A 19,031-nucleotide genomic window follows, 5' to 3' on the forward strand; every position below is an offset into this window, starting at 1 on the left:
CATAATGCTCTCCTACTGGTCAAATCCTTTCCCATGCCTCAATACCAATGTCTCTTAACTCCTCATGGATCTCTTCAGGAGAGTTCACTTACATATGAGCATCCGCATATTGTTCTGTTCCACTTAACATGGGAAAGGTTATGATCTGCAGGTGTGGATTACTGCTCTGTGCATTTTGTTTAGCCCTTTTTGTACATAACTCAGTAAACCACATTTGCCATTGTAGGTATTTCGGTTTCTTAAGCAAGGCTCTACAAAGCATCTTCCAATCCTAGGGAGCAAAATTATTGTAATGTCAGGCAAGCCCATTAAGCAATTCCTTAACATAATGAGACTGAGGACTGTTAGGTTTTTAAAAAGAGGAAGCTGAGTAAGAACAGCACCACGAACGTGGTATTCAGGTAAGGGGTAGTTTTATTCAGTAGACCTGCTGGGACCAGGCAAGGTTGGAACTCCACGAGGCTGGGAAAAGCCTAGGAAAGAGAGAGCTGGGAAAGAGAGAGGAAAGAGAGAGAAGAGAGAGCTAGAAAAGAGCAGCAAGAGAGCAGAGAGGTAGAAAAGAGCGCGAGAGAGCAGAGAGCTAGAAAAGAGCAGCAAGAGAACAGAGAGCTAGAAAACAACAGTGAGAGAGCAGAGAGAGAGAGAGCAGATTGCTAGAAAAGAACAGTGAGAGAGCTAGAAAAGAGCAGAGAGCAGAGAGAGCTAGAAAACATCAGCAAGAGAGCACCTCTGGGTCTGGGCTAGGCATTATCTAGGGTATGGGCGGAGAAAGGTGTGGCCACATCAAATTCAGATGTGATCTCAACGGATGCAGATGTGACCTCTTCCAGGAGTCCCAGTTGCATAGGTAATGCAGGTACTGGGTGGAGACTTTGCTGCGAGGAGGGTGGAGTCTGCTCACCATCCTGTAGTGGACCTTATATTCCAGCCTTTTAATAATCATAAAATAGGGCATGGATTCTCTCTGGCTACTTCCTGCTGACAAGGGGGCATCGACAATAGGGGTAAAAGGCTGGAATTTGGTCCCCTCCCAGAGAAGGCAGTGAACAGCAGTGGTACCTTGGTGGCATGAGTCCTTAGATGAAGCCTGGAGAAGTCTGATGAGCATTGAGAGGCTGGAAAAAAATACTCCAGAGCAAATAAATGGCAAGAGGAAGGACTTGGGGCTGAAAATGTAGAAATGTCCCTAGATACTTCTGACATGTGGCGACTAGGTAGAGAAGTTAGGTGACAAAGGCAAGAATATAAATTCCTGTTTAGTTAATAGGTAGACAGGTATAGACATTTGATGGGCAGGCTTCTTACTTCCACTGACCTCCTGGCTCTGGTAAATTTTGAAAGGGCAGGCACAAAGTAGCTGATGTGACATCTCCTCTTACTCCTCTCCATGTTCCCTTGTTCCCCAGACTGGCTGAGTCTAGGTGCTCATTGCTGGGATGGCTTGCCCCAGTTGGTATTCAAGGAGGCTTGAACACAAGGCCTGGGCACGGTCCATGAACACTTCTGCTCAAGGCTAGTGCTCTACCACTTTGAGTTACCTTAGTACTTCCAGTGTTTGGCTGCTTAGAAATAAGAATCTTGAGCCATGATTCCAGCCGGGCTCTTTGTAGGTTAGTTGGGAGATGGAGTCTTAGGGATTTTTCAGCCTGGGCTGACTTTGAACTGCAATCTATGCCACAAAAACCCTTTATTATTTTCAATTAAAGCAACAAGGAGATCAAGTAGAATAAGTAGAACTGACCTGGTTCTTATCAATAATTGACAGACAAATATTCTGAAATGACAAAACTCAGTAGATGTGATGAGAATTTCGCACAGATATGCCCAGTATTTTAGAACCATGTAGTCAGTAGAATTCACAACACAAAAGAAAAAGGCTTATCAAGAATTGCCAACAAATATTCTGAAATGACAAACCTCATTAGATGTGATGACAATTTTAGCACAGATATGCCCAGTATTTTAGAACCATGTAGTCAGTAGAATAAACAACACAAAACAAAAAAGGCAAAACTCAAAACCTAAAATTTTAACAACAATGTTTAGACATCTTTGCTAACAAAGGCACATCACATGGTTGAGCCTCAGTTACCAGGGCCTGTGAAGAGCGCAACTTGTTAGCAAGGCACCTTAGAATAGATGGATGGAATAGTAACTTTGGTGGAAGGTTAAGGGCCAGATAGGGCCAAACCCTAAAGTCACCATGTGGCCAAGATGGTGAACTCAAGATGGTGAATTTCTGAAAAAAAAAAGCAAAGACACCTTGAACAAATAGACCAAAACTACAATTGGCTAGCCTTTGAAAGAGAACCTAGAGGGGGTCGTTGGGACCCAGCCTGCGTCACACTCTTCAGGACACAAGCCAAAATGTAGAAAAAAGACAGCGAGAGATAGGGAAAGTTGGACATGAATGGCAGAGAGAGAACAGAGAGAGCCCAAAAGTAAACAGACTTCTGACCATTTACCATTGAAGTAGCAAAAACTGTCTACATCTGAGAATGGCATAAAAATGAGGCACACTGGCTTTCCAGGGAGAGCAGGAGACATTTTAAAGGGGTTTCACGGCTCAAGCGTGATTCGCAGCACCCCATTAAAAGAGTAGGAGAGTCAGTCTGGTGAGTGAAGTAGAGCTGACGAAGCGGAAGCGGCGTCCCAACATTCCCCAGAGCCCTCTAGAGAGAGCAACAGAGAACCATAGAGTAGCTTCACTCACCAGAGTAGAGAAGTGGTGTGGACGTGGATTATGAAGGCCAGCAATGGTATCGATGAGCTCTGTCCGCAGCAGACAGTTGGGTTCACAAAAGGCCATCAGAATTGTGCGTATTCCTCAGAGCAAAAAGGGTAAAAACAAACAGAACAAGAAAAAAGACGAAAAAAAAAAAAACAGAGAAATCCCAGCAATCCTGAATTTAAGCCCTTTATCCGAGTCACGGCACCATTTATGTTAGGTTTTTAAAAAAAGGTAGCTGAGTAAGAAGAGCACCACACACGTGGTATTCAGGTAAGGGGTAGGTTTATTCAGTAAACCTGCTGGGAACAGGCAAGTTTGGCACTCCACGTGGCTGGGGAAGGCCTAGGAAAGAGAGAGCTGGGAAAGAGAGAGGAAAGAAAGAGAGGAAAGAGAGAGAAGAGAGAGTTAGAAAAGAGCAGCGAGAGAGCAGAGAGCTATAAAAGAGCTGGGAGAGAGCAGAGAGCTAGAAAAGAGCAGCAAGAGAGCAGAGGGAGCTAGAAAAGAACAGTGAGAAAGCAGCGAAAGAGAGCAGAGTGTTTGAAATGAACAGTGAGAGAGCTAGAAAAGAGCAGAGAGCAGAGAGAGCGAGAAAAGAGCAGCAAGAGAGCACCTCTGGGCTTGGGTTAGGCCTTATCTAGGGTATGGGCAGAGAAAGGTGTGGCCACAACAAATTCAGATGTGACCTCAGGGGATGCAGATGTGACCTCTTCCAGGTGTCCCAGTTGCCTAGGTAACGCAGGTACTGGGTGGAGACTTTGCTGCGAGGAGTGTGGAGTCTGCTGGCCATCCTGGAGTGGACCTTACACGGACCATACAACATTACTGCCTTCTTAAGTTTACCAATATCATCTACAGCAGCACCTTAATATCTGGCTGGTTGAGATATACCATTCATAGGGGGTCGTTGAATTACAGGATAAGAAAAAATAGGCATTTCATCATCAAAGTCACTGTCTGAGCCCTGTGTTTTGTGAGGGAATGATGCTGTAAAAATTGCATTGGCCAGTGAACGAGCCGAAGGCTGCTTTACTTTCAGTTTTTCAGGTTCTCCTTTCACTCTGCTAATTTCCAACCCCATATGTTGTAATTTTGATAATATCAATTCCATTTGCTCAGACATTTTGTTTACACTTTCAGTTTGTTCCTTTTCAGACTTTTTTACCTCTTGTTTTTTCTCTGTTAACTGCAATGCATCCTTATCTATTGAGTCCTTAACCTCAGAGTCCAATTGTAAATCTACTATAAAAGGGGTGGCCTCTTTCTTTAAGTCTGCTTTTAATCTTTCCTCATTCAAAGCTTTAAAAAGGGTATGTAAAATAGCCCAAATGGACCAAAATCTAATAGGAATCTTTTCCCCTTCTCGAACAGCTCTTTCTACGTTATTCTTTACTCATTTCCAATTATCGACATCTAATGTTCCTTCATCGGGGAACCAAGGATTCCATTCCCTAACTACATTAATACAGATTTCTATGTCAGAAGAAGAAATATTTAGACCATAAGCAGCAAGTAAATGTTTAAGCATAGTTAAGTATGGAGTAGATTTAACTTGTCCCATCATCCTGTAATTAAAAGTACTTACCTGAATATCCCTTCCTGAATTCAACCATGAAGGGTCCCTGTTTGGGTGCCAATTGTAACGTCTAGTGCCTTGGGGTCCCTGAGTAAGTGTAACGAAATCACCAGGGCACTGGGGATGCAGAGTGCAAACAGCAATTGCCACTGCATGCTGTGCTTTGTTGTTAGTGGGTATTTAAAGACAAGCAAGCATGATCTTTGCCAAGATTTGGTCAGAAGACATTGACACAAAAATTTTAACAGATACATTTTTACTTGACCTATGAGACAATGCCTTGGTATATTATTAATTTTGGGGGGGTCTGGTCATGGGGCCTTAACTCTGGCCCTGGGTGCTCTCTCTCAGCTCTTCAGCTCAAGGCTAGAGCTCTACCACTTGAGCGACATCACCACTTCTGGCTTTTTTCTTTTTGCTTATGTGGTGCTGAGGAATCGCACTCAGGGCCTCATGCATGCAAGGCAAGCACTCTACCACTTAGCCACCTTCTCAGCCCTGTCTTGGTATATTATTTATCAAAACTATTTTAGAATAAGCTCAAACCACTTTTCCAATCTCAGGAAAATGCTTGACCAGCTGTTCAACTATGCTTAAGCAAGCAGAAGAGCTACTTCCTCAGCTCCCAGGAGTCCATGACATGTGTTTTGAGATAGGGAGAGAACATTTTTCCTCTCTAGCTCGGCATACCAAGAGCTTTCCTAATACTTAAACACAGTCCTCAGATAATCCTGAGGCCGGAGCCTGCATCATTCTGCCCCTTCAACATAGACCCTGAGATTTCACAGTCTTGAACTGTAATCTTCCAAGCTTAGCATCCTGATTATCTTTGATAGTTAAAAAGTATAAATATAAGTAATATTTGCAAGAATTCCAGTGGAGGAAAAATGATGCAACCCAGTTAATAGTGGTGTTCTTTCCAGAACAAGGAGGGCATCACATTAGCAGAGATGCAGTGTATTTTCACAATGGAGATAAGCTATACTTGATGTGAATTAAGGGAATTTTGAGGTACACCCTACAAATTGGAAACTGGTGGGCTAGGATGACTTTATGACATAAATCTTGTGATTGATGGTCATGAAATAATAGCTTAATCTGATAAACAACTGCTTACTCTTGAAGAATTAATTATAACATGCTTCATAGTTTTATCCCATATCAGAATGTGGCTCTTTTTCTGTTCACTTCTCAGTCTGTAACACCCCATTGGAAAATGAATCTATTGCAGAATTACATAACATGCAAACAGGTATATTTTGAGTCTCTCAGGTATGGAATGTTCAGAATTTTAAAATGAGTAGTTATTAGTCCTAGGAATTTTGAAGAACAAATACATTCTGTCCTCTTAACAACTTATTTACTTTTAAAAGTTATGGGTTTCCATAGAATGAAAATGTTTTCTGTGTTAGTATAAGAAAGTAGTAAATTTATTCTATTTTCAAAATATTGGCAAGTATATTGTGAAAAATTGTCTAGTTGGATATTCAAGTTGGTGATCCTGTGATAAAGAAGAGGTAATTAATTCAAATTAGATGCCAAATAATACTGATTTTTAAAAAGTTACTACATAAAGAATAATATTTACTATACCAAAACAGTGAAATTTTATTTCATCAGCTTATTTTTAATTTAATTTTATTATGAAAGTTATGTGCACTGGGGTTACAGCCATTGTAAGGTACTGAATACATAACTTTTCAAACTTTCTATCCCCTCTCTCATTTTTCTCACAAAAGTTGTAATGTACATTTCCAACTTATTGTGTTGTGTGAATTGCCATTGCATTGGTTTGCTCTTTGTCTTTGCCTCGCCATTTTTTTTGTTCCTCTTCCCTTCCCTAATTAAGGTAAATGTATACACAATACACAGGGTACGAAAATGAAACACAGCAGGGGATTAACCATAGGGGAAAATCTCAAAGAAAATAGAAATCACATAGTACATCAAAAACAACAACCGCAAATTAATATCTCTCTTTCCATATCTTGGAGGTCATTTTGCTCATCATCAGCTTATATGAACATATATATGCATAACAAAGCCACTGGAAAACAGTAGTTTCATGGACACTATATCATGAAAACAACATGTTAACTTTTTTTGATGGTAAAGGTGGAATTAGGATTGTTGAATTCGCGATTCTGATAAAGGAATTTCAAAAAAGTTTTAAAATTTATGACAGGTAAATTTTAATTGTTCAAACTTTTTAGCAACATAGCCTATTAAGGACATTTAAAATTGTCTGGGAAAATAGGCTTTCATGCAAAGAAATCCTTGGAGACTTAGCTGGGAGGGAGCAATGTGGGTGAATATGGCTCATTTTCACACTAAACAAACAAGCCTCACAAACCTTGCTGTAAATCCTGTAGGTTCCCTTGAGAATTGTCCTTACCCAGGAAATATATTCTCACTGTGTGAAAACAAGGTTTTAGTGGAATTTAAATTCAAAGTTCTTAAAAAAAAAGACATCAAAATTTGTGAATTGACATTTAATTACCAAACAGTAATTCTCTCAAAAAGAAGGAAAGATGTAATTCAAAATCACTTTATTAAAAGTATGAGAAAAGAGTAGTGGAGAAAGATGCGAAAAACCATAGAGGACTGTTATCTCTCCAGTGGTGTAATGGGTTCTTTATCTTGTTTCTTCCATTCTATTTTCGTCAGCTATGAAGAGTGTCTCAGGACTGGAGTAACCAGTTCAGACAAAGAATACTCACAGAATGGGGACGGGGAAAGTGGCTCAGTGGTAGAGCGCTTGCCTTGCATGCCTGAGGCCCTGGGTTCGATTCCTCAGCATCACATAGGCAAAAAGAAAACAGCCGGAAGTGGAGCTGTGACTCAAATGGTAGAGCGCTAGGCTTGAGATGAATAGCTGAGGGACAGCGCCCAGGCCCAGAGTTCAGGCCCCACGACCGCCCCCCCCCCCAAAAAAAAAGAATACTCACAGAAGAAAATATTTGCAGTCGATGTAGGTGATTTATAACCTTTGACAGTCTATTCAAATCTGTTCAAAATTCTCCCCTACCCTAACCTGCCATCTTTGAACAGCTTTGTTTGCTTTTCCCAAGACTGCCCTTCATTAACTGCTTAAAATTTTGTGAGGTCATATAAATACTTTCTAGAGATTGCTGTTTGGTTGTGATTTTTGTGTGTTTTTGTTTGTAGTTGTGTTTTTAACTGAACTTCAAAAGGTTGCACAAGTGGGTTGGAATTAAATATGTCCACCTAATTGTCCAATGCTCCTGGATCAGAGGCAATACTTCTATCATTCTTAACCAACCCTTTCTCCAAGACTTATTTCAGATTTACCACTTCCTTTATTACATGTGTACATTGAGTATTCTAGCTGTACTTGCCCCTTGTTCCATTTTTCATTCATTTTATGTCTTTACTATTATTCCTTTCTGGTTTCAATATCCTGATAGTCATTCTGTTAAACTGTCAGTTAATAGTTTGAAAGGCTTATATACATTCCATGGAGTTTCAATCCTGCATATACTTGAACTGATGTCAGCTTATATTTCCATAATTCATTCATCTGCAATAACAATTTGTAAGACTGGAGACGTGAAGCACCTAGACATGATTTTATTCTCATCTTTTTGGAAGATTAATCTTTAGTCAACAAGAAAGTTTAAAAATCACTTAGAATTTATAGCTAGCTACCAGTTTTTATAAATGGCTTTGTACATTGGTGTGTGATTATTTTATTTTACATGGGATGATATTTTCTACTACCTATAAGTTTTGGACAAAGAAGAAAACTAAATTTTATTACTGTAGAGTAATATGATAGAAATAGAAGACAAATTTTACGTTTATCACATATCTGATCAGTACCCATAATCAAGACTTAAAGTCATATTTCTTACTATGTTAGACAGATAGGGAAAATATGATAAGGCAACACATGATAGGGCAACTATTAGTAACTTTTTAAAGTGTGCATTCTTATGTGATGAAATTTACTTTATTATCCAATATTTGGGTTTGAATTATGGGAGGCTGATCTATTTTACACATTTCTGGAAGGCACCTACTGAACAACGCAAATGGTGGGAGATACTATTTCTACACTTTAATGAATGGTTGAACTTATTTGGCATTAGTGCTGAGTAAATAAATCAACTCTATTGTAACTTGATTCCTACACTTGAAAAACTTAATGTCACTGTCATTTACTTGTCAAGTGTTATTTTGGTGAATATGATTTTAAAAAGTTTATTTGAAAAGTTATATACTTTCAAGAGATTAAATGTAGGTTATCATTGGTTTGAGAATGACAACATTTTTATACTACAGAACCAAGATTTACTGAAGTACCAGTGTTTTGAAGTACTAAGGGTCTTCTCAATTAATGTTTTTCGAAATTATATTGGACCTCTAAGTCAAGTTTTCCTAGCCTTGGTAGAACAATTATGGATCTATCATTCCAGGAATTATTTTTTTGCCTACTTATACTGGACTGCAATCTTTCATTCATCATTAAGAGAGGGGTATTAAAATAATCTTGTGACATTTGGGATTTTGTTTACTCATATGGGCTGCTCATCTGTAAATTGAAAGTTTGAACTACAGTACTTTCTCTCATATTTTGTGATCTCATCATTCATTTTAAGTTGCCTTACATTTCACAGTTGCTTACTGCTAATTCCTGCAATGAATTGGGGCACTGAAATATCATAGGAAGTGAGAAATTGAGATGGGTCTTTAATTACTTTCTGTTAGCATGTTGCATGGGCCAAGATGAGAAGGTTTGCCCATGTTACCTGATGATGCAGATAACTGGGACCTGATATCCTCAGACTCGTGGGTACTGCAGAAGAATAATAGCTTTTAGGCATCATATCAGCAAAATTTGGGTATAATCAGTAAGAATGTTTCAGAAATATGGAGAAAAACACTTTGGGACTAGCGAGTTAACACAATATACACAGCAGCAGTGTAAAATCTCTTCTAGATTAGAGGAAAACAATACTGTATTTTTTTACTATGTGAATTCAGAAGACCACGAACACTTAGAAGGTATCACAAGTTTATACCGAGGACATTGCATTGATACTTTTTATATTCTATTATATATTCTAAACCTAATTATTCATGTTCCAATCTATTTATGGGAATAAATTTCAATTTATTTGTCAAATTATCAATCAATTCTAGTAAGAGTCACTGTGTGAAATTTAAGATCAATACATATAAATATAAAATATATAAGTATATATATTATGAGAAATTGTTATTCATTGTTCTGTTGTGGTTAGGGTATCAAAGGCAACTCTGCTTTAAAGTATTATTCCATTATCTCTACCTCAGTTTTCGGTAGAGTTAGACCTAAAACTTTACCATTTGTAAATTTACAGCCTGGAGGCAAGAGGAAACACTTTGATTAAAACATAACCAATTTAAGCCTAATATCGAGGAGAAACATATGGACTTCTCTAGGAGGTATGGAAATATCTGGTGATAGAAAGTCAGTAGTGTAAGTTCCTGCCTTGTTGGATGGTAGACAGGCCAGGATATTAGGTAAACATGCATATGAACAATTTTTTCACATTCTTGGCTTTAGCTACTTTTAAAATGATAGGTATAATAAACAATTATATTTTGATAAAATACCTTCTATTCTGAATATTTCGGTCTGCAGTGTTCATCTCTCTATGAACCCTTGTAACTAAGATTAATTTTGTTCCAGTAAGAAAACTATGCTGTCAGGGTAAGATATTCTGGTTGGTCTGTTCCTACATGGAAGAAGGGTGAAGGGTAAGGAAGACATTTGTACCACTGAGACCTCATTTAGGAAATTTTAAGCTGCAGAAGTTTAGAAGTAGCTCTTATGCAAGGCTTACTTTGAATCCATTAGCTCCACAAAGCTAACTCCATTGATAAGTACTTGAAAAGCCATCACCTTTGGACTTAGCTATAAAGGCTTCAAAATATGATCAAATTTCAAATGAAAACGACAAAATAATCATTGACAAAAAATTGCAAATGTGAGCAATCGACCAAACAATATAAGTTTTTTCCACTATATACAGAAATTTATAGAAATAAGATCAATAGCATATTTAGGAACAATAAAGGTTCCTTGTTACAAATAGGCAACCAAGGATATATGCCTGTATAAAGATTGCATCATTAACTACTTAAATTAAGAGGATACTCCATGCTTCAGCAGTCGGTCTACCCAAATTACAACAATACAGAGATTAACATGGCACTTGCACAAGGATGATATGAAAATGTGTGAAGTATTCCATATTTTTCATTCTTCAAATGCAAGAAATGAAAAACAGTTATTAAAAAGTTGATTACAAAAATCAAGTGTAACAAAACCTGTAATTCATAGAATTACAGGTTAGTTTGACATCAGTGTATTAAATCTTCACCTTCGAACGGCCCTTACATAGAATAACCTTTAAAAAACTTGAAATTAGATAACATTATCTTTTTATCCCAAAGAAATAAAATAATATAAGGACCTCGGGAAAAAAGGAATTTTAAACTTTTTCTATATAGAATGTAATCTGAAAGGACACATTTATTAATGAACCTTTATATTATAAAACAATATAGACTGCAAAGTATTATATCTAGAAGACAATGAAATAGATTATGAACTTTATAGAAACATAGATACTTTTTTCAGACAAGCACCAGGATTATCTTTAATTTCTATACTATTCATTTCAACAGAAAAAATAAAATTAAAAATATTCCAAACTCTGCAGAAATCATTATAGATGCATACAAACAACTCTTAAATACATTTTGACACCAAAGTCATGCAATTCACGTGGAAGAATACCATGGAATCCATAAATTTTTAAATTAAGATATTACTGTTTTTTTGTATTATGAAAATATTTTGTAGGGACAGAAAGGATGGACTGGCACTTTTGAAATTTAAGAAACTTAACCAAACCATTACTACATAGGAGTACAATTTGTACAGCCTTCCACTACTTCAAAAGTAGTGATACATACTTATCCTTTTGGCAATATCAGATGAGGTTTCTTCCAAGTTGTTTTTCAGATCCGGTTTGATATCATGATTCAACAGAAGGAGGTACAGCATATCTTTGCTATTTCAATTCCCAGCAACAAGATTCAAGGGGGTCAAGAGGACTTTAGTTTGGAGATTGGTATCTGCATCATGATGAAGTAAGAAAGAATCCATTCTGGTATTATTCCACATATAAGCACTGTGCAGGGTTGCCAAGCCATTCAGAATTATAGCATGAATATCTGCCTTGAGCTACCAACTCATGGACAATGTCTAAATGTCCACTTTAGGATTCCTGATGAAGAGGGGTATACTTACCTCATCTCTAGTATTCATATGAGTGGCCTTTTTGAAAAATAGTCTCGGTACTGTAGTAAGCCGATTCATTTCGACATCCCAAAGAAGAAATTTGCATGGATTCTTCTCCATTATTTTCTTGCAATTGATACCTTTCTCACGTTTTCATCTTGTTCCTTGTCTTCATCAGAATTGCCTAACCAGAGACTTTGAGTACCAGTGGAAATGAAGTGTCCATGTATGTCCCCAATAGTTCAGGTTGGTTGAACTGGTCAGAAAAATCTGGTGAATTTTCTGCATATGTTAATCCACCATGATTTATTTTCTCTTTTTCCATTTTTACTATTTTAAATTATTCTAACTGGAGAGTAGTGAATTGATAGAGAGCAGAGGAAAGATTTTCCTCCGTATTCAAATGCACAGACTGAAAATGAGGACCAGTGCTGTCTTCATAGGCAGCTTATTCTAGAAAGGAGAAAATAGGAAACAATGCCTTCTATGTAAATGATTTGGGAAATACCAAGATATAGTGTAAGAGAACTTACTATTCAATATATGAGCTTTAAGTGCTTTCTAATAGATCCATTATTTACTGGTAACCAACCTTAGAAAAAAATGTATAGTGCAGTAGTAAAATAGAAGTCCTTTGTATGACTACCTAAATTCTTGTTTTTTTTTAAAGACACTTGTTTTCATCTAAAAAATAGGCCTATCTATTTTCTTCAGTTGATTTTGATGATTGAAGATGCTTAATGAGGAGTCAACATGTATTAGTAGTCCTTTGATATCAATTAAATTTCAGTTTTTCTTCTTGGATAATATAATGATCAAAGCAATAGGTCAGAATCAGCAAACAATAGTTCAGCATCATACTTTCAATGCAAATGGATCACCAGTAAGTAATCTTTGATACCATTTTCCACAAAGTTTTGTCACAGATACAATCTGCCTGTCTTTTCTAGCTGCTTTCCTAGCCTGGATCTCTTCTTTCATTGTGCAAGAAAAGTGTGATTCAACTGATTTCAGTCAGAATTGTTAATAGAATCATCAAGGATTTAGATTCTTTATAAAAAAAAATTAGGTGTGGGGCCTGAACTCTGGGCTTGGGCACCGTCCTTGAGCTCTTCAAATCAAGGCAAGTGCTCTACCACTTGAGCCACAGAACCACTTCTGCGGTTCTGTTTATGTGGTGCTGATTTGGAAAATGGCAGAGCAGAAAGTGAAATGATGCAACCAAAAATATAAAAGCAAAATAAATTAGGATAATTATGGATCAACTTATTGTCTATGAGAATCATGAACGAGAGAGAGGAAGAGAGATACAGATGTTCAATGACCTAGCTGGCCAAAAAATCCATGCTTCTGATCCATTTACAAAGTAAAGAATTTTATTTTTTATTTGTTAAAAGAGATTGAAATAGAATTTATGTATTTATTGAAATTAGTAAATACATTTTAGTAGCCTACATAAAGAGACATAGCTTTGACCAAATTATAAATAAGAATCTTAATCCTTGGACTGGGTTGCTGGCTCAGTGGTAGAGTGCTTTACTTGCAACTTACTATAGTGCAGAGACTACTTTCAAAAAAGGCCAGTCATATGAATACTGAGGATGAGGATGAGTATACCCCTCTTCATCGGGAAGCCTAGAGTGGACACTTAGACATTGTCCATGAATTGGTAGCTCAAGGCAGATATTCACGCAATTACTGTGAATGTCTGGACACCCCTGCACAGTACTTATATGTGAAACATATTGCAACAGTACACACACACACACACACACATACACACACACACATATACACACATACACACACATCATCAGATTTCTTCGTATGTATTTTTTGTGTATGGTCTTAAGAAGAAATTTACATTACTAACTTGAATTTCTGACAGAACAATATAATCACTATACAACTTGCTTCTATACTCTCAATATTAAATTGCTAAGTATGTGCAATATATAAGTATAGGAAAAAGTAGGAGCCACACTGGTGTCTCATGTCTTTATTCCAAGCTAATCAGAAAGACGAAATCTGATTATTGTGGTTTGAAACCAGACCAAGAAAAAAAGTCCATTAGATTCTGGTTTGAAAGTAACCAGCAAAAGCTAGAAATGGTACAAGCAATAAAATGATAGCCTTGAGAAAACTAAAACAAATAAAAAAAAAAACAAATTCTAGGACAGAGCTAGGCCCTGAGTTCAAGCTCTAGTATTAGTATTTAACTAATGAAGGAATGAATTAGTTTAATAATTACCTAAAATAAATTAAGTGGTCACAGGTGGCGGGGCAGATAAAATGTTACTACCATGGTGACTGGATTATGTATTATTTTGTAATAAGGCAAATTATCATTTGTCCAAATCACTAATATTTTATTTGAACTTTTTTGTACAATAAACCCTGAATTTAGCATGTGTGTATATGTATGTGTTCGTGCACACACATGTGTGTTTATGTGTGTGAGTTTGCTCTTGCAATATTGCTTGCCAATATGAACAGGATGAGGCTGCAAAGAGCTGTGTTGCAATGTTTTTTATTTATAAGTGTTCTGTCCTGTCATTTCAGTAAATTTTATTTGTTAAGTAATAAAATCATCATAATCAAAGCATTTACAACATAAGTTAGATAAAAGAGATCATTTTTATTTCTTAATATATGTTAGGTAAAAATATACACATATAATTAGGTAGTAAGTTATTCTGTAAGATGACTGTACAAAATGTGTATTTGACTTCTTAAATTGGTTATATTTTTAAGAAATATTCATGGAGTGATTTTGACCGACTTGACCAAATAGGTATTACTCTCAGGGTATTTCTGTGAAACTCAAGGTGGATAAACTCTTTCCGGATTTCAGTTGAAAATAACTTTCTTTGTAAGACCTTATCTATTCACACTAAGATAATAAACCCCGTATTTTTAAGGTTTGAATATCCCATCATAATGACTGAAAATCAGTATTGTATCTATACTTGTTAGATATATATTTTTAAAAAAACAAAAACATGTGTTATCTCCAGATTGTGGATGCATTTGAAGTTGTTTTGTACATACAAAGCTTTCTTCATTAATAGTTCTTTTGTGGGAGTAACTATCACAACTTTAACAAATAAGGCTTTTCTAATATCTTTTCCAATATAAATAACACCCCAGAGAGAGTTGTTTTTTTTTGTTTTTTTTTTTGCCAGTTATGGGGCCTGAACTCGGCCTGGGCACTGTCCCTCAGCTCTTTAGCTCAAGGCGAGCACTCTACCACTAGAGCCACAGTGCCACTTCCAGCTTTTTCTGCTTATGTGGTGCTGAGGAATCGAACCCAGGGCCTCATGCATACAAGGCAAGCACTCTACCACTGAGCCACCTTCCCAGCCCCCCCCCCCAGAGAGAGTTTTGCAATTTCATAAAAACATATAAATGTTTTAGTAATATTTTAGTTCTTTGACTATACAGCTAAAGACATTTGTGAAATAAATATTGTTAAGATCTGAAAATGTAAGTGGGTATATTGGCTTTTTATGCATCATTTTATGTAAAGCCAGTTTTTATGAAACTAAAAGAAATAGAATAAAAGAATGTAAGTGAATTGGGTAACCTAATTATAAGTATAATTTTGTTTTCTATTAGCACAGTCCTTTGAATGTACATGATGCAGTTAAATTATTTTTGTGTCACTGTGCTTCAGTTATTTTTAGAATCTTTGTAGTTATGAGTGAATTTGTAGTATAAATAAAGGTCTTTTAATATGATTAGGATTAATCTTGTGTTTTGTGTTCTACTCCCATGAACATGAGTTATTTTCATTAGTCTTCAGTATCATAAGAAATTTTGAAAAAATTTGGTAGTATTGATGTCTTTATTTTGGGAGGGGAGGGGTCCGGTAGTGGGGCCTGAACTCTGGGCACTATCCCTCAGCTCTTTAGCTCAAGGCTAGCACTCTACCACTTTAGCCACAGCGTCATTTCCAGCTTTTTTCTTTTTGCTTGTGTGGTGCTAAGGAATCGAACCCAGGGCTTCATGCATATAAGGCAAGCGCTCTACCACTAAGCCACCTTCCAAGCCCTTCATTTCTTTTTAAACCAATAGTATTCACAAGTTGGAGAGTCTTTTAATTCATACTTAGGTCTTGGTGTCTATGATTTTTTATCCTCTCATTCCTAACATTAATGATAGGTCAGAATGCATTTTTGGGTATAGGAAAGGTAACATATTTATGTGGGGTCAAAGGTGATTTTTATATCAGTCTTGCTTTAAAAGCATTTTAAAGTAGTACCTTTCTTTCAAAATTTTAGGTACAAAAAGCAATCAAAATACTTCGAATGGTAAACAACTTAGTTGAGCTGCAATGTGAAAATGATTGGTCCATAAGACCTGCAGTCTGTTTCCATCAGGAATTGGGGAGGTCATTCTTTCAGTAAGACAGTGTTAAACAGAAATATGGTCCCCAGGCATTGCAGTGTTGAGTAAAGGGATAAAATATGATTTTTACTATTTTGAGCTAGAAATCAAGAATGTAATACTTTAGCAGTTCCTTTCACCAAGGAGGTATGCATTGATTATTAACTTTGACTTTTCATATTACAGTTCCCTATTTTCTAACAAAGATAAAGTGAAATATTGTGAAACTGAAAACAATAATTCTGGGAAATTTTCCTAGAATTTGTAGACTAAGTGCTGATATTTTAGTCATAAAATAGCATAAGGTTAATTGATACAGTGGGACATGATCCTCCGGTTAACACTTACCATGTGTGCAATGTTGTACTAGTAACTCCAACTCTGAAGACTTCAATATTATTAACTGAGAATTAAAAATGTAAGGAGTTCCACTTTATGCAATTATTGTGAGGATTAAATTATATACCATAGGTAAAGTACTTGGAAAAACAATCAATTAGCATTTGACACATTCTACCTTTTATTTTATCATGTAGTGAATTCTAACATTTTTACTGTGATTTAATATGTGCAATGTAATGTATTGATATTCATTGCATTGATCACTTTTCTGTCACTATGAGGAAAATACCTACAAAGAAAACTTCTGAGGAAGAAAATATTATATTGACTCATGGTTTAAGAGAACAGGGTTTAAGATCAAATGACTCCATTGTTTTTAATTATATTTTTATTATCTTAACTAGGTATACACGGGAATTTCCATTGAATAAATGAGTTTTTAAGTTTGGATCTTTATATAACTTTTCCCTACCCTTCCAAACCTCACCCCACTTTAATTTTTTCTATTTTCATATTATTTGCATTGAATATAATGTCTTCACTCTTACTCCATAACTCTCTTTATTCCTTCCCTTTGTCTTCCCCTCACATCTTCCAGGTGATAGTTTCCTGGTATTCATTTTGTTGGATTAAAAGTTCAATTTTATAAGATACTACTACACCTTTTAAATACTGCTCTGAAAAATGAAAGCTTTGGTTAATACTGTTGTTTAACTTGCATAAAATTCTGGCTTCCAAATATGCGACAGAACATGGGTCCTTTGTGTGTCTGCTTCTGACTTCGTTTACTTAGCATATTTTTAGATCTATCCATTTCTTTGCAAATAATGTAACAGTCCTCATAATGGATGCATGCAATCCAATTGTGTATATATGACACACTTTCTCCAACCATCCCTCCGCCAAATGGCATCTTGGCTGTTTCCATAACTTGGCTGTGGTGAATAGTGCAGTAATGAACAAGGTTGTGAAAGTGATTTTACAGTAACCTTTTCTAAGAATTCATCACTATTTTTCTGTGAGCAATCCTCTAGCCAGTTTTTCAGAATAAGCACATCCTTCCTTTCATCTCCATCACAACGTATTGCAAGTCCTCAAAAACACACTATCCCATACATGTCTCAATAAGCTAAAACCACACTATGCCCATATTCTTTCAATATATTTTTAATACATAAATTTAGTGAGAACCTTCTATGTACTTTCCTAATGTGCGAATGAGAGACATAACAAGAGTAAAAGTAAGAAATATTCATTTTAATTAGTTATTATCATATTTAAAATCTTTTTCAGCTCTAACTCATAGCCTCACTTACTATTATTTTAATCTTTATTTGATTACTTCATCTATCCCCTAAATTATAATAGGTGAGTTAAATACATACAAAAAGTGTGGTTTGATTTTGACACTCATGTGTGAGGATGCACAATATGGGCAAATAGGTGGATTAGAATTAATAGAAATTATCCATTTTGTTAGAGATGGTTTTTCCAAACTGATTCATATTTCATTCAACAAAAAGAAACGTGTAACAATTCCCTTTGTTTTGCTCCTTATTAACTTTTGTTTCCATTTTATTTTATAATGGATGATTTCATATATGTACTGTAGATACAAAAATATGTTAAACTATTTCTATCCATATGTATTGATATATATATACATAAATACATATATTACACAGGTTACAACGATAATTTTTAACTTCTGTAACTATACAATTTACTAAATTATTAAAAACATCGACGGCTCATGCCTAGACTCCTGGTTACTCGGGAGGCTGAGATCTGATGAACATGGTTTAAACCCATCCTGGGCATGAAAGTCCATTAACCTCTTATCTCCAAACAACCAACAGAAAATAAGAACTGGAACTGTGGTTTAAAGTAATAGAGTGGTAGCCTTGAGAGAAAAAGCTCAGGGACATAACCCGGCTCTTAGTTCAAGAACTACAATCTACACAAAAAATCTATTTAATTTACACCTGTGTAAGTAGAGTATTTCCATAACCCAAATGCATATCCATGCTCATTTGCAAGGTAACTCTGTTTTGTGTGAAGAACCACTAAACATTATCACTAAAGTAGCATTGGAAAGTGGGTTCATTCTATCTCTCTAATGGATTTTTCTCCACTCAAATACTCAAGTGTTACAATTATTCCAATTATTAAAATCATAGCTTTTTTCTTTAATATCCCTAATATTACAGTATCTTGTGCCCACTAAATGGGTGTTCTTACCACTTTGTCATGTGTCCTGCCCTAAATTATCCTGATAATTTTTTCAGATAGAAACTGGCTTCCTACATGTGTATGATCTTGGTCTCAGTCCACTTTATGTTATTCTTCCTGGAATTTAGAATAACAAGTGCATGGTGTTATGTACAGGTTTTTCTGTCTAGTCTGGGCCTTAGCCAATGTTCTCACAACAGTGCACTCCCATGTAGTCAGGATTTTCATAAGCTTGTCATAGATGATTTTTAAAAAATCTTTGCATTTCCTGCAGGTTCTTGAGTACTGAATTAATTTGTGTTTTCTTGTCTTGTTTTGTTTCATTTGAATGTATGTGTTGAGTTGTTCCTAACTTTACTTTTTGTTTCTTTCCCTGATGTTCTTACCTAAAGTGCTGAGAAACGAATTCTTCTTTCTCAAGATAGTCAGGGTGAACGTTATTTATT

At 36.0% G+C, this 19,031-nt stretch overlaps 1 long non-coding RNA gene and 1 other non-coding gene across 3 annotated transcripts in view; both read left to right on the forward strand.

Moving 5' to 3' along the window:
- The window catches only part of LOC138835208 (uncharacterized), a 53,406-nt gene that overhangs the window by 12,880 nt on the left and 21,495 nt on the right, over window positions 1–19,031 (forward strand). The gene's annotated exons all lie outside the window — the stretch shown is intronic.
- LOC138835215 (U6 spliceosomal RNA) lies at window positions 10,472–10,573 on the forward strand. The gene has a single exon (XR_011374514.1). It is a non-coding gene; the product is annotated as a U6 spliceosomal RNA (small nuclear RNA).

Source organism: Dipodomys merriami, unplaced genomic scaffold (genome assembly GCF_024711535.1).
Source record: "Dipodomys merriami isolate MVZ:Mamm:240054 unplaced genomic scaffold, mDipMer1.0.p SCAF_230, whole genome shotgun sequence".
NCBI classification, from domain to species: domain Eukaryota; kingdom Metazoa; phylum Chordata; class Mammalia; order Rodentia; family Heteromyidae; genus Dipodomys; species Dipodomys merriami.